Source organism: Hyaena hyaena, unplaced genomic scaffold (assembly GCF_003009895.1).
Source record: "Hyaena hyaena isolate Hyena2069 unplaced genomic scaffold, ASM300989v1 scaffold_717, whole genome shotgun sequence".
Lineage (NCBI taxonomy): Eukaryota > Metazoa > Chordata > Mammalia > Carnivora > Hyaenidae > Hyaena > Hyaena hyaena.
This window is the reverse complement of record NW_024081353.1, coordinates 391880-406177: the sequence shown is the minus strand read 5'-3', so window position 1 is coordinate 406177 and position 14298 is coordinate 391880.

Sequence of the window (14298 nt, the reverse complement as noted above, 5' to 3'; positions counted from 1 at the left end):
TACATACAGTACATATATGTAGCGTATATTTAAAGTTGAATGTGATAAAAGTTTCCATTCAGAGCATAAAAAATTGGAGGTAAGGAACGGTGGACAACAAGAAAAATGAAAAATGGATGGAGCATGTAAATTGAGTTATCTGTTCAACTAAAATACATTAACATCAAATCCATCTATAGAGAATGAATTCAGTACATGATATACTTTATGACAAAATAATATTCTCAAATGCTTGCACCAAATGGGGAACATCAAGCTTGGAAAAGTGACCTAACATAATTTAAGCCTTAACACTTGTTCCAGAATTGCCACTGGGTCCATCAACCACCTGTCCAATCATTTCAACAACTGGTTGTGTCATAATAGAGATGCAGCTGTTTCTTTTCATACTCCCTTAGGCATTAAAATCATGTGAAAACCAAGCAGCACAATTTCAGATTTATAATAGATCAGTCATAAAGTTTGGACTTAAACTCTCAGTATGCCCATAACCATTTACCAAGCACCCACATGTCTATGGCAATATACTGAATGCCATCAGAAAAAAAAAAGCAAAAAGGACAAATTTAATTCCTATACTTAAAAATAGAAAACATGCACTTGAAATTTGAGAATATTTACATACAGCATCTATCAGTAATGAAAAGTATTAATACATGAATTTGAGCTTTGCATTATTTAAACAACAAAAAATCTGAGTGGAAGTAAAACCCATTTTTAAATAGTTTTCAGTATTCTAGTATTTGAACCCTTCAAGAAAATAGTTCTATAAAGTCACTTAAAATTCAGGGTCTCCAAAACTCAAATTTCAGCCCAACAAAATTTAAGTCTTTGATAGTGGGAGAGAAAGCCAGCATTTGGGGCACATGGCTAGCTCAGTGGGTTGAGCTTCCAATTCTTGATTTCGGCTCAGATAGTGATCTCATGGTTGGTGAGTTTGTGTTCTGCACTGGGCTCCACAGTGACAGTGCAGATCCTGCTTGGGATTCTCTGCTGCCTTCTCTTTTTGCCCCTTTCCCCTCAAAAATAAATATAAACATTAAAAAAAAAGAGAACCATCATTTAGAGAAGTAGTGAAGAAGATGTAGTTTTAGTGTTAATTGGTAATGACATCCATAGCCCATTTTAAAAAATGAAAATGATTAGAACTGATCTCTACATTTCTAATCCCTTATTTCTTTATACTTTTGTTCCTCTTTTTCTAAACCATGTACCATCAAATAACTCTACCATTGATATGATGTATCACTGCTAATACTTTGGGGGTAATTATGAGGTAATGGCAGTTCCATGCAGCAGACCCAGCTTTAAAAACAAAACAAAACAAAACAAAAAAACAAAACAAAACAAAACAAAACAAAACAAAGCCTGGTGGCTCAGTCAGTTAAGCATCCCAACTTCAGGTTAGGTCATGATTTCACTGTTCATGGGTTCAAGTCCCATGTCAGGCTCTTTGCTGACAGCTCAGAGCCTGGAACTCTATTTTGGATTCTGTGTCTCCCTCTCTCTCTGCCTCTCCCCTGCTCCTGTTCATGCTCTGTTTCTCTCTCTCTCAAAAATAAATAAACATTACAATAAATAAAATAATAAAAAGAAAACAAAAACACTGTTTTGCAATTTAAAACGGATCTGAGTTTGGGATGAGAATTATTCCTCAGAGGTCCTTAAGTCTTAAGTCTAAGGGCTTTCCCAGTCTGGCTAACAAATCACCTCATCTGGAGAGGGCTGGTCCAGTGTGTGCCTTCATTTGGAGAAAGTCACTGCATTATTTTTCACCTGTTTTGTCATTTCCTAGAAAATGGTAAATGTGTGTGTGCATGTGCATGTGAACAGGCAGCATTGACATTATGTGACAGCTAGTAAGGATGTAAAATCCCAGGCCTCACCCCAGACCTACTAAATCAGAATCTTCATTTTCTTAAGGTTGGCAAATGAGTCACATGCATGGTAATGTTTGAAAACCACTACACTGTATAATTCTATGTTCTTTACTGGTTCAATATATTTACCTACTTCAAGTGAGACCAGTGGCTACTTTCAATGGCAGTATAAAATGGTCCTTATCATAAACTTCCTTTTGTCTTTCAAATAACAAAGTAAGTAGTAGGTTTAGGAACCTAGGATGTTAATACTTTGGCAGGGTTTTGAAATTTTGCCAAATCCTGATATTAAAAAGAAAGACAGTATTTTGAGAAATTGATTATATTAAATAAATAGAGATGCCTAATTTAACAATTTATAGCAAAAGTGTAATAATTTATGATAATTTATAACAATGTCTTCTATATCTTAAGGACCGACTTTTATTGAAGACATAGATTTAATTTAAAATAATGGATATTTTGGTGTATATTATAAGCATTTATAATCTTTTTTTCTACTTCCATAGTAATAAAGAAATTTTTTGAAAAACAAATACCTTAAGAAATCAGAAAACAATCTGCTCTCTAACCTCGTTCATTTATTTTTGTCTCTTCTCAAACACTTTGTGATGGGACAAGTTCTTTACTTTCACTCAATAGTCATTTTCTCAATTTTGTTGCCTCTATATAGCTTTAGAAGATATTATATTAATGATATTAAGCATGAAAGAATATATGAGAATAGCCTTTTAAAGATATGTGTGATATTCTAATTATATGTTTAAAATAAATATGATAATTCTGCAATTCCTATCAAAATATAAACATTTTCCCACAGAACTAGAATAATTCTAAAACCCCAAACACCCAAAGAAAGTCATAGCAATCTTGAGAAAAATAAGAAAGCTGGAGGTATCACAATCCCAGAGTTCAAGTTATATTATGAAGCTGCGGTAATCAAACCAGGCTGGTATTGGCACAAAAATAGACACGTAGATCAACAGAACAGAGTAGTGAACCCAGAAATAAACCCACAACAGTATAATCAACTAATCTACAACAAAGGAGGCAAGAGTATACAATGGGGAAAAGACAGTCTCTTCCACAAATGGTGCTGGGAGAAGTGGACAGCTATATGGTAAAGAATAAAGCTGGATGATTTTCTTACACATACACAAAACACAACCTCAAAATGGACAAATGACCTAAATGTGAAACCAGAAAACATGAAAATCCTAAAAGAAATAATATGAAGTAGTTTTCTTCAACATTGCCTATAAAAGAACATTTTTCTCTACATGTCTCCTAAAGCAAGAGAAACCAGAACAAAATTAAACTACTGGGGCTACACCAAAATAAAAGGCTTTTGCATAACCAATGAACCCATCATCAAAACAAAAAGGCAACATACTGGATGGGAGAAGATATTTGTAAATGATTAATCAATGAAAGATTAACATCTAAAATATATAAAAAATGTATTAAATCACTACCCTGTTGAAAAATGGGCTGAGGACCTGGCTAGACACTTCTCCAAAGAAGACATACAGATGGCCAACAGACACATGAAAAGATGCATCATTAGGGAAATGCATACCAAAACCACAGTGAGATATCACCTCACACCTGTCAGAATGGCTAGCGTCAAAAAGACAAGTGTTTCTGAGGATATAGAGAAGAAGGGAACTCTTATGCACTGTTGTAAGAAATAAATTTGGTGCAGTTGCTGTGGAAAACAGTATGGAGTGCCCTCAAAAAATAAAAAATAGATTTACCATATGATCCACTAACTCCACTACTGGATATTTACCCCAAAAAACAAAAACTAATTTGAAAAGATATATGCACTTCTATGTTTACTGCAGCATTATTTACAATAGCCACAATAGGGAAGCAATTCAGATGTCTAGGATAAAGGTTTGGTATACATACACAGTGAAATATTACTCAGCCATGAAAAAGAATGAGATCTTGCCACTTACAACAACATAGATAAACCAAAGGATATAATGCTAAGTGAAGTATGTCAAATACAGAAAGACAAATATCATATGATTCCACTCATATGTGCAATTTAAGAAATAAATGAGCAGAGGGAAAAGAGGCAAAAAACAACAGAAGACTCCTAAATACAGAGAACAAGCTAGTGACTGCTAAAGGGCAGATGGGTGAGAAGATGAGTGAAATAGGTGAAGGGCTTTAAAAGTACACATATGTTGGGGGGCCTGAGTGATTTAGTCGGTTGAGCATCTGACTTAGGTTCAGGTCATGATCTCATGGTTCATGGGTTCAAGCACCGTGTCAGGATCTGTGCTGACAGCTCAGAGCCTGGAGCCTCCTTTGGATTATCTCTCTCTCTCTCTCTCTCTCTCTCTCTCTCTCTCAAAAATAAATAAGCAAAAAGTACATGTATCTTGATGAGCACTGAGTAATGTAAAGAATTTTTTAATCATTATACTGTACATCTGAAACTAATATAATACTGTGTGTGTATTATACACACTGTGTGTGTGTGTGTGTGTGTGTGTGTGTGTGTGTGTGTGTGTGTAACTTTCAGTTTTGGAGTTCCTTTTCAAGTCTCTTCCACATGTTAGTTACACAGCAGGTATCTCCCTTGCTGATATGTATTTATTCATCTCATAGGAAATAGGTCAGAAAACACCATGGATTTTTTTTCCCTTTTCCCGGTCAGCACTTTTAAAGTACTCATTTGGGGATCCATGACCAAAAATATAGTTGAGAATACTAATATTAAGAATTGTTTCTAATGTATATATTATATCCTACAAAAGTTAATGGTTCCACAGTGATGAGAAATACTATTTCAGCTACTACTAGGAAACCAGCATTGTAGATATGCCTGGAATTAAAAAAAAAAATAAAAAGTTTTGGCCATAACAAAATCTTTGCTTTTTCTCAGGTTTTCCAGACTTCAAACCATTTCCCAAGTTGCCACGTAATTAGACTGAAAATGGAATGTAACTAAAATTGCAAAAGGAAAGAACGAGGACATGAGGAATTCTTTTTTTTAAATATTTTTATTTATTTCTAGGAGAGAGAGAGAGACAGCGTGAGCAGGGGAGGGTCAGAGAGAGAGGGAGACACAGACTCTGAAACAGGGTCCAGGCTCTGAGCTGGCAGTCAGCACAGAGCCTGATGCGGGGCTCGAACCCACAAACTGCGAGATCATGAACTAAGCAAAAGTCGGACTCTTAACCGACTAAGCCACCCAGGCGCCCCAGGACATGAGGAATTCTATGAAGCCCCTTACCAATCCTTGGAACACGTAATTTTTACTTAATACTTATCTCAAATCAGTTAATATAGAAATCATTCAAGTAATTAAAATATAGAAAATGGTAAAAGTCACTGTCAGAAATAATTTTCTTATAACTTTACCAGTTATGTATACACTTCCAAAAATATAGTTAAATTTTGATTGTTTTGCATTATATATATATATATATATGGGATTATATTGGGTTGGGGGTTCCACAAGACACAATGGGTCACATCTTGCTCAGCCAATTAGAGCATAGCCTGTTGATGTGGGCTGCATTCAACAGATGTTGATTTGGGATTTCAATAATATAAAGTACCAAAGAGAATGCTTAAGTAAAGGACATAATGTATCAGGTATCTGTGGTAGGGTTCCCTCCCTATAGAAAGAAAGAGAAAAAAAAAAGAACATCTCAAGGCAACCTTGCTATTTGCATATATGACAACATCCCTCACGACCTTGTAACATGAGACCACATTAATCAGACTGCATGTTTGTGTGTTACCATATACGGGAGACAAAGAAGTAAAAAATATATAAAAAACCATGGCATGTGGTGTTCGGGGCTCAGTTCTTTGGGTACGAACTCAACTGAGTGATGCTGACTGGAATAAAGTTGCTTCCTGGAAAGAAAAGCCTCAGTGTCACAACTCTCTGTGCGAGAAACCTGCACATATCCAGTAAGGTTCTTTTTAAGTGATGGGGTCTGAAGAAACAACATTTCTTTTTTCCTGATTGACAAAAAGATTAAAAATGTGATAGGCCCACATAGTCACAATAAGTTTTATTTGGCGAACAATATCCTGAATTTTATAAGGTATTTTCAGCTATCTCTATGGTAGAGATGAGATAGTGTGGTCAGGATGTTTGATACGGACTTTTCTGCCTTCCTTATCAGGCAATAAGGCACCTTTATTTAGTGAAAACTTGGGACATCTGAGGATAGAGGTGCTTGTACTAAATCCTGACCTACTGACCTACGTACTGGAAGCAAAGGGGAATGGGGCTTAAATATTATTGGGAGAGCACTGAAAGTGTATATTGGAGCTTTTTCTATGTAAATGTGAATTAATCATAGTCTTTAGGTGTCAGTAGGTTAGAAAGGAAGGAGTTGGAAATTTCCAAGATAGTACATAATGTGTCATGGATGTGTGCAGTGGATTCAGTTATAACACCAGGATCTGGAAAAACAGGGACTAACATATCAAAATAGAAATTCATTGGTGATAATCCCCCATCAACCTCCACCGCCATCTAGCTATTTACCAGTGATATAGGGCTTTTATATTGAGAGGTGGTATTTTTACTACATCTGTAAAGTTTAAGCTCTAACTCAAAACTGATTTTTCCTTTCTCCCTCCTGGGATTCTATATCGCTTTTGTTGGACTATCTGAGAGTGAGGTGAGAGATAATATGTGGAGCTATTTAAGTGCCCCATTAGCACTTTCAGGCATGAGTTCTTCCTGATCAAAAGTATCCTTACTATCATTTAATATTTCAAGGGAGAGAGCAAGCAAAACATCAATACCACTAAACATTCAGCAGAAGTGGTTAAAACTCTAAATTGAGTTGTCCCAAAAGGTGCCACCCACCAGGTGATGTTAGGTTCCTTTGCAACTTCATCAGTTAAATCTGGGATTTCCCTTCCTCAAGACTGAATAGGTTGGTGATTTGCACACCTGCATGCAACAGATTCATAAAAACTTGAGTTCTTCCTCTTTCTGAAGTTTCCCAGCCTAATCAGAAGGGTGAATTCATATCACTTTGGTCTCTGTTGTGGAACAGTTGAAACCTCAGCCCCACCTCTCTTGCATGCATACATGCTCACTCTCTCCCTGTTTCTGTATATAAAGCAGTTAATTATGAAGGAGGAAGAGATTAGAGGACATAGGAGACATTGACTCTATTCCATTAAAAAAGATGCATTGACTTCTGGTTTCCAATATCATGGCAAATGCTTGTAGCTCAACTAAATAAGCTTGTAATGTTTTTGTCTACAGGAAGCTCTGTATCATGTGGCATGGATGTCATTACTCATGCCATTTATTTAGCTTTGGAACTCCTTCATTATAAAAAGCCATAGTCACATGATTTCAGGCTAGGGCTGTGGGATTTGTGCCATTTGGCTGACAGCTGCTTGACTCACAGAATGCCAACAATTTTTAAGGAGTCTTTTTTTCCCAAAACTTTTAAGTTTATTTATTTAGAGAGAAAGAGAGGGAGCCCATGTATTCTCATGCACTTGCATGCAAGTGGGGGAGGGGCAGAGAGGGAGAATCCCAAGCAGGCTCCGCACTCTAAGCAGATGCTCAAACTCACATGAGGCTGGAACCCACGAGATCATGATCTGAGCTGAAATCAAGGACTGGGCCCTAAACCTACTGAGCCACACAGGTGCCCCTAAGGGGTCTTTCTAAATATAGGGCATCTGCTGCTCCATTCTCAATATGGTATCTCTTAAGTTTTTATCCATTTTCAACATAAATGGGGCACTACTTTCTTGCTTTCCAATGGATTCCCTTTATTACCACTGTAAACCCAAACCAGAGAAGTAAGAGCCTAAATTTTAGGCAATCCTTCTTCTGTGTTTCCCTGTGTGAGTTCATCTTTCTCGGGGAAAACTCATCCAGAGGGCAAAAGCTCCCTTACTTCAACTAAAAGGAGAATTTGCACTGCCACCTCCAAATTGATCTAAGGTTGGAATCCTAAATGCAACCATAAGACAATACGCTAGTTGCCTTTGTTTAACAAGCATTACACCTGCATGGTTCCAGAAGGCAACACTATTTCTATCTTTCAAGGTTGTAAACAAACCTGATTAGCCCCTCCCCCCCCACCTCCACCTAGGATGCACTATGTCTTTCAAAGCTCTTTGCTATACAAATATCCTTGAAACGATAGTCCAGAAAATGGCAGTGCTTTCCTCAGAGAATATTCAGAAATGCAAGAGATCCATGTAGAATGATTTCCTAACAATATATTCTCACTGAATATTTGTCTTTTTGTCTTCACATTTTTTTGAGAGATGTTTCTTAAAATCCCTCATTCTATTATTAGGCTTTTACATAGTGTAGAGTTTGTTTCTGATAATTTCTCATAGTTCCATGTTAGTCATGTATAAATACAGTTTTCACTTGGATAAAACAGTCTTTCTCATACCTGTGCTACTAGATTATTTACAACCACCTTCCTCCCAAGAAGATGAAAGAGGAGAAAGACTGAAAATTTTTAAAAATTATAGTATTGTAGTATATGCTTCCAGTGAACATTATGCTGTATATATCCTCTATCATTTAAATTACAGAATGATCAATATGCCAACTATTATTTTCTTCCACTTGGAGAGGAACAGCCCGACATTCAGAAAGTAATATATACACCCTATCCCCTAGCACCGTCTAAGTTTTAATTTAGGCCTGTTAATCTCAAATTTTTCTGTATAATTACATGTCTTCAGGCAGAAACCATTTGTTTGCTATTCATTAATAATCTTGTTTTCATTGCTTATTTTTCCTTTTGTAAATATGAAAAATTCTTTAGGCAGTTTCTCAACATAAGAATAAGTTGTTATGGTTTTCTGATAGCCGGTTTTGGAGTTAAAATTTTTGTCATCCTCCTATAAAAGTTTATAAAAAAAAAGGCAAATTACTCAACTCTAAGTCTCAGTTTCCTCAAATATAATTTGAGAATATATTCTACTTCCCAAAATTTTTGTATAGTTCAATATGGGAAGCATAGTATGTTTTTAGTTAATAGCAGCTTACAAATCTCTATACCAAAAACAGAAAGAAAGAGGCAGGGAGGAAGGGAGGGAGGGAGAGGGAGGGANTAGTTCAATATGGGAAGCATAGTATGTTTTTAGTTAATAGCAGCTTACAAATCTCTATACCAAAAACAGAAAGAAAGAGGCAGGGAGGAAGGGAGGGAGGGAGGGAGGGAGGGAGGAGGAAGGAAGGAAGGAAGGAAGGAAGGAAGGAAGGAAGGAAGGAAGGAAGGAAGGAAGGAAGGAAGGAAAGATTCTAATATCTACATTTAAAAAGTACCATCCATAGTTGGTTAACTGGGAACTTTATTACCCAGACCACCAAGTAACTTCAAGAGAATTCATCTGAGACTAATAAAATGTGTTAAAACTGTATGATTTTATATACTAGGATTGTTAATAAGCCAGTATAGATCATATTAAGTATATTGGCAGAAAAATCTTTTGCCTTCCCATGATGGAGGTCGGGGGGAGGGAACAAATGGCACCCTAAAATACATCCTATGTAAACATTGCATGTATATAAAAGGCTTATGCCCCCTCCCCAAGTCATATTATTCATTATTTTAACATAAGAATTTGTACTTCTTAAAATATTCTCAATTTGCTTATTTAAAAAAATTGTTGAATAAACTTGTTCTATTCCGGCCCCTTAGCGTATAGAAAAAAGCAAAATCAATTAATGCTGTCTTTATTTCCTTATTCATAATGTGTACTTTGAGTGTCCGATTGTAAAAACGCAATAAAATGTTTCCTGCCAGGTGATTTTTATAAGTGTCTCCATTCTTTTCTATTGCTTTTGCAGCCATGCCAGTAACAATGTGTTTTAAAGTTGGCATAACATACAGAAATGAAAAGCGAGGCTCTTCCAGGCAAGCTATTTGTCAGCACTTGATTCTAAACAGATTATCATTCATAAAGGGTTCATCTGTACCAATATCTGAAATATTCCATGTAAGTGTCAGTTCAGTACATTTGTTTCCAAATCTAGCCAGTATAACAGTAAACATTATACTTTTGGACCACATAAGCGAATGTTTCTGCCAAGCAATTTCAATCAACTGTAACTTTTTTGTAACTTTTCCCTAGTGCCAGCTGAAACTGCATATGCTCCACCATCTCCATTAAATTCTCATACCCATTAGGGCATGAGATTTGTATGGAAGCCAAGCATTTTATCATCATCATTTCCATTTGCATGGCATTTTTTAAATTTGAAACACCCAGAAGGTCTCAAAAGTTTTTACATTATTTCTTAAAGTAAGGTTATAGTAATTTTAATAATCAGTCACTTAATTCTTAGAATGACAGAAAAGTCGGGTACCACTGAGGATTTTGAAATAGGAATGAAACAAAAATAAAAGGAGATTATAACGGATCTCTGCTTAGCTCAGAAAAATGAGGTATTCTTAAATATATCTGACTGCCCTAGTCATTCAATTTATCCTCCACCCCCAGTATTCCACCTGAATAATGGGCTCCCTTAATTATATATATCTCATTAGAAATCTTAATATTTTCATTGGGTTGTGCTGTTAAATTCTCCTGTTGTGGCTTTTAAGGTTTGGGGTAATTCATTATAAAGCTTAAGTTTCATATTCAATTCAAAGCTCTTCTCAGATGTGCCTCTCCACTGGTCTGACAGAAAAAAGGGGTTAGGGGCACGTGAAGCTCTTTCCCACTCAGTTGCTTGCCCACCACCTCATTTCCTTGGTTAAAAGGCTAAGAAAAAGGGGGAGGTTTAAATAAAAGATATTCCTTGTGTGAATATTTATTTGAATGTAATATTAATTGGCCTTCATCTTTTTTGTTAGTTAAAATAAGAATCACACAAAAACAGAAGCGATCAAGTTGACACCCATTCCACCCTGTCATCATAACTGATCTAAATTATTGTCTTAATATTACCATGGATAAGTATGGGCTGCACCAGGCCCTACTGATTCAAGCTCAAACACGTATCTCAAATATCAGTACATCAGAGGACACTTACAAGAATCAACTTACTCTATTCGACATCAAAAAGGAGGTACATTCCTAATATGCCTGAAAGTCTGAATCACACTTGCCAGTCCCAACAAGTGTGTAATTGACAAATGTGTAATCTGACCTCTAAAACCCTAACACTGTAGTTTATGAATGAGTTTTTATAGACAATGGTAACATCCATTTTATGCACCTCTTGGGAAATGTACATCTAGAGATTTTCCTTTCCTAAGCTTATCTGGCCATAATGCCTTCTCTCCAATCCATCTATTATTTATCATGATCCCACATCAATTCAATATCATATGTGTAAGTCATTAGGGTCAATAGCCAACCAGTTATCTTACTTGGGAAGTAGATAATTATGCTTCCTTTAAGACACCTATAGATACTACAAGCAATTATCCAATGACTACTACATGCTATGATGTCAATGAGAACCAGTCAGTATCCCATCGTTGAGGATGACCCCTTTTCATGATCTGTGCTCCCTCAAAAGACTACCTGTGCTCCTGTATCTCAACTCTAGTTCTCCTAAATAGGGGAAGGCAAGTGAGAAAAAGGATTGTAAGGACTGTTTTGTTAAAACTGTGCCTTTCATTAGGCTCTAGTCTCACAGCTTACTGTTGTCTCAACTCAAAATGTAGGATGGTGACAGTTCATTTTTCTCAGTTGTGGGCTATACTAGTCAATTCTGTGAAAACTAGTCAATTTGTCTAGCCTGAAAATTCAGTCCACTATGATGTCAAAATTTAATGCATTCTGTCATTAGAATTCAAAACGATTGTAAAAATCAACATTATATCTGCTTCATGAGACAGAACTACACTGGGAGGGAGAAAGATACAAGAAAAGAAATAAGATTGCATTTGCTCTTCTTACTTGTGCACACTTTTAATTTCCTTGACCAATAATTTCTCTCACCATATTTCATTTTTTTTTTTACAAATAGTTTATTGTCAAGTTGGTTTCCATGTAACACCCAGTGCTCATCCCCACAAGTGCCCTCCTCCATGCCCATCTCCCCCCTCACCCACACACCCATCAGTCCTCAGTTTGTTCTCCGCATTCAAGAGTCTCTCATGGTTTGCTTCTCTCCCTCTCCCCCACTATTTTCCCCCTTCTTCTCCCCCATGGTCCTCCGTTAAGTTCTTCCTAATCCTCCTATACGTGTAAACATATGATATTTGTCCTTCTCTGCCTGACTTATTTCGCTCAGCATAACACCCTCAAGGTCCATCCATGTTGTTACACGTGGTCAGATTTCATTCTTTCTCATTGCCATGTAGTATTCCATAGTATAGATAAACCACATCTTCTTGATCCATTCGTCCGCTGATGGACACTTAAGCTCTTTCCATGTTTTGGCTTTTGTTGAGAGTGCCGCTATGAATATTGGGGTGCATGTACCCCTATGCATCAGCACTCCTGTATCCCTTGGGTAAATTCCTAGCAGTGCTATTGCTGGGTCAAGGCGAGCTCTATTATTAATTTTTTGAAGAACCTCCACACTGTTTTCCAGAGGGGCTGCACCAGTTTACATTCCCACCAACAGTGTAGGAGGGTGCCCGTTTCTCCACATCCTCGCCAGAATCTAGAGTCCTCTGATTTGGTCATTGTAGCCAGTCTGGCTGGTGTTAGGTGGTAGCTCAGTGTGGTTTTGATCTGTATTTCCCTGATGAGGAGGGATGCTGAGCATAGTTTCATGTGTCTGTTGGCCATCTGAATGTCCTCTTTGGAGAAGTGTCTGTTCCTATCTTCTGCCCATTTCTTCACTGGGTTGTTTGTTTTTCAGGTGTGGAGTTTGGTGAGTTCCTTATAGATTTTGGATATTAACCCTTTATCTGATATGTCATTTGCAACTATCTTTTCCCATTCCGTTGGTTGCCTATTAGTTTTTTGGGTTGTTTCCTTGGCTGTGCAGAAGCTTTTAATCTTGATGAGGTCCCAATCGTTTATTTTTGCTATTGATTCTTTTGCTTTTGGGGATGTGTCACGTAAGAGGTTGCTGCGGTGGGGGTCAAAGAGGTTGTTTCCTGCTTTCTCCTGTAGGGTTTTGATGGTTTCCAGTCTCACGTTCAGGTCCTTTATCCATTTTGAGTTTATTTTTTGTGTATGGTGTGAGAAAATGATCTAGTTTCATTCTTCTGCATGTTGTTGTCCAGTTCTCCCAGCACCATCGGTTAAAGAGGCGGTCTTTTTTCCATTGGATATTCTTTCCTGCTTTGTCAAAACTTAGTTGGCTGTATATTTTTGAGTTCTCAATTCTATTCCATTGGTCTATGTATCTGTTTTAGTGCCAATACCACACTGTCTTGATGATGACAGCTTTGTAGTAGAGGCTTAAGTCTGGGATGGTGATACCTCCCATTTTGGTTTTATTCTTCAATGTTACTTGGTCTATTCAGGGACTTTTGTGGTTCCATACAAATTTTAGGATAGTTTGTTCTAGTTTTGAGAAGTATGCTGGTGCAATTTTGATTGGGATTGCATTCAATGTGTAGAATGCTTTGGGTAGTAATGACATTTTAACTATATTTATTCTTCCTATGCATGAGCATGGAATGTTTTTCCATTTCTTTGTGTCTTCTTCAATTTCCTTCATAAGTTTTCTATAGTTTTCATCATACAGATCTCTCGTATCCTTGGTTAGGTTTACTCCTAGGTACCTTATGGGTTTTTGTGCAATTGTGAATGGGATCAGTTTCTTGATTTCTCTTTCTGTTGCTTCATTTTTGGTGTATAAGAATGAAAATAATTTCTGCACGTTGATTTTGTACCCTGCAACTTGGCTGAATTCTTGGATCAGTTCTAGTAGGCTTCTGGTGGACTCTGTTGGGTTTTCTATGTAGAGTATCATGTCATCTGCGAAAAGTGAAAGTTTGATTTCTTCTTTGCTAATTCTGATGCCTTTTATTTCCTTTTGTTGTCTGATGGCTGATGCTAGGACTTCCAGCACTATGTTAAACAACAGTGGTGAGAGTAGACATCCCTGTCGTGTTCCTGATCTCAGGGGGAAAGCTCTCAGTTTTTCCCCATTGAGGATGATTTTAGCTGAGGGCTTCTCATAGATGGCTTTTATGATGTTTAAGTAAATTCCCTCTATCCCGACTTCTCGAGAGCCTTTATTAAGAAGGGATGCTGTATTTTCTCAAATGCTTTTTCTGCATCTATCGACAGGATCATATGGTTTTTATCTTTTCTATTGTTGATGTGATGGATCACACTGATTGATTTGCAAATACTGAACCAGCCCTGTAACCCAAGAATGAATTCTACTTGATCTTGGTGGATAATTCTTTTTATGTGCTGTTGGATTCGATTTGCAAGTATCTTGTTGAGAATTTTTGCATCCGTATTCATCAAGGACATTGGCCTGTAGTTCTTTTTTTTTTTTTTTTCCTGG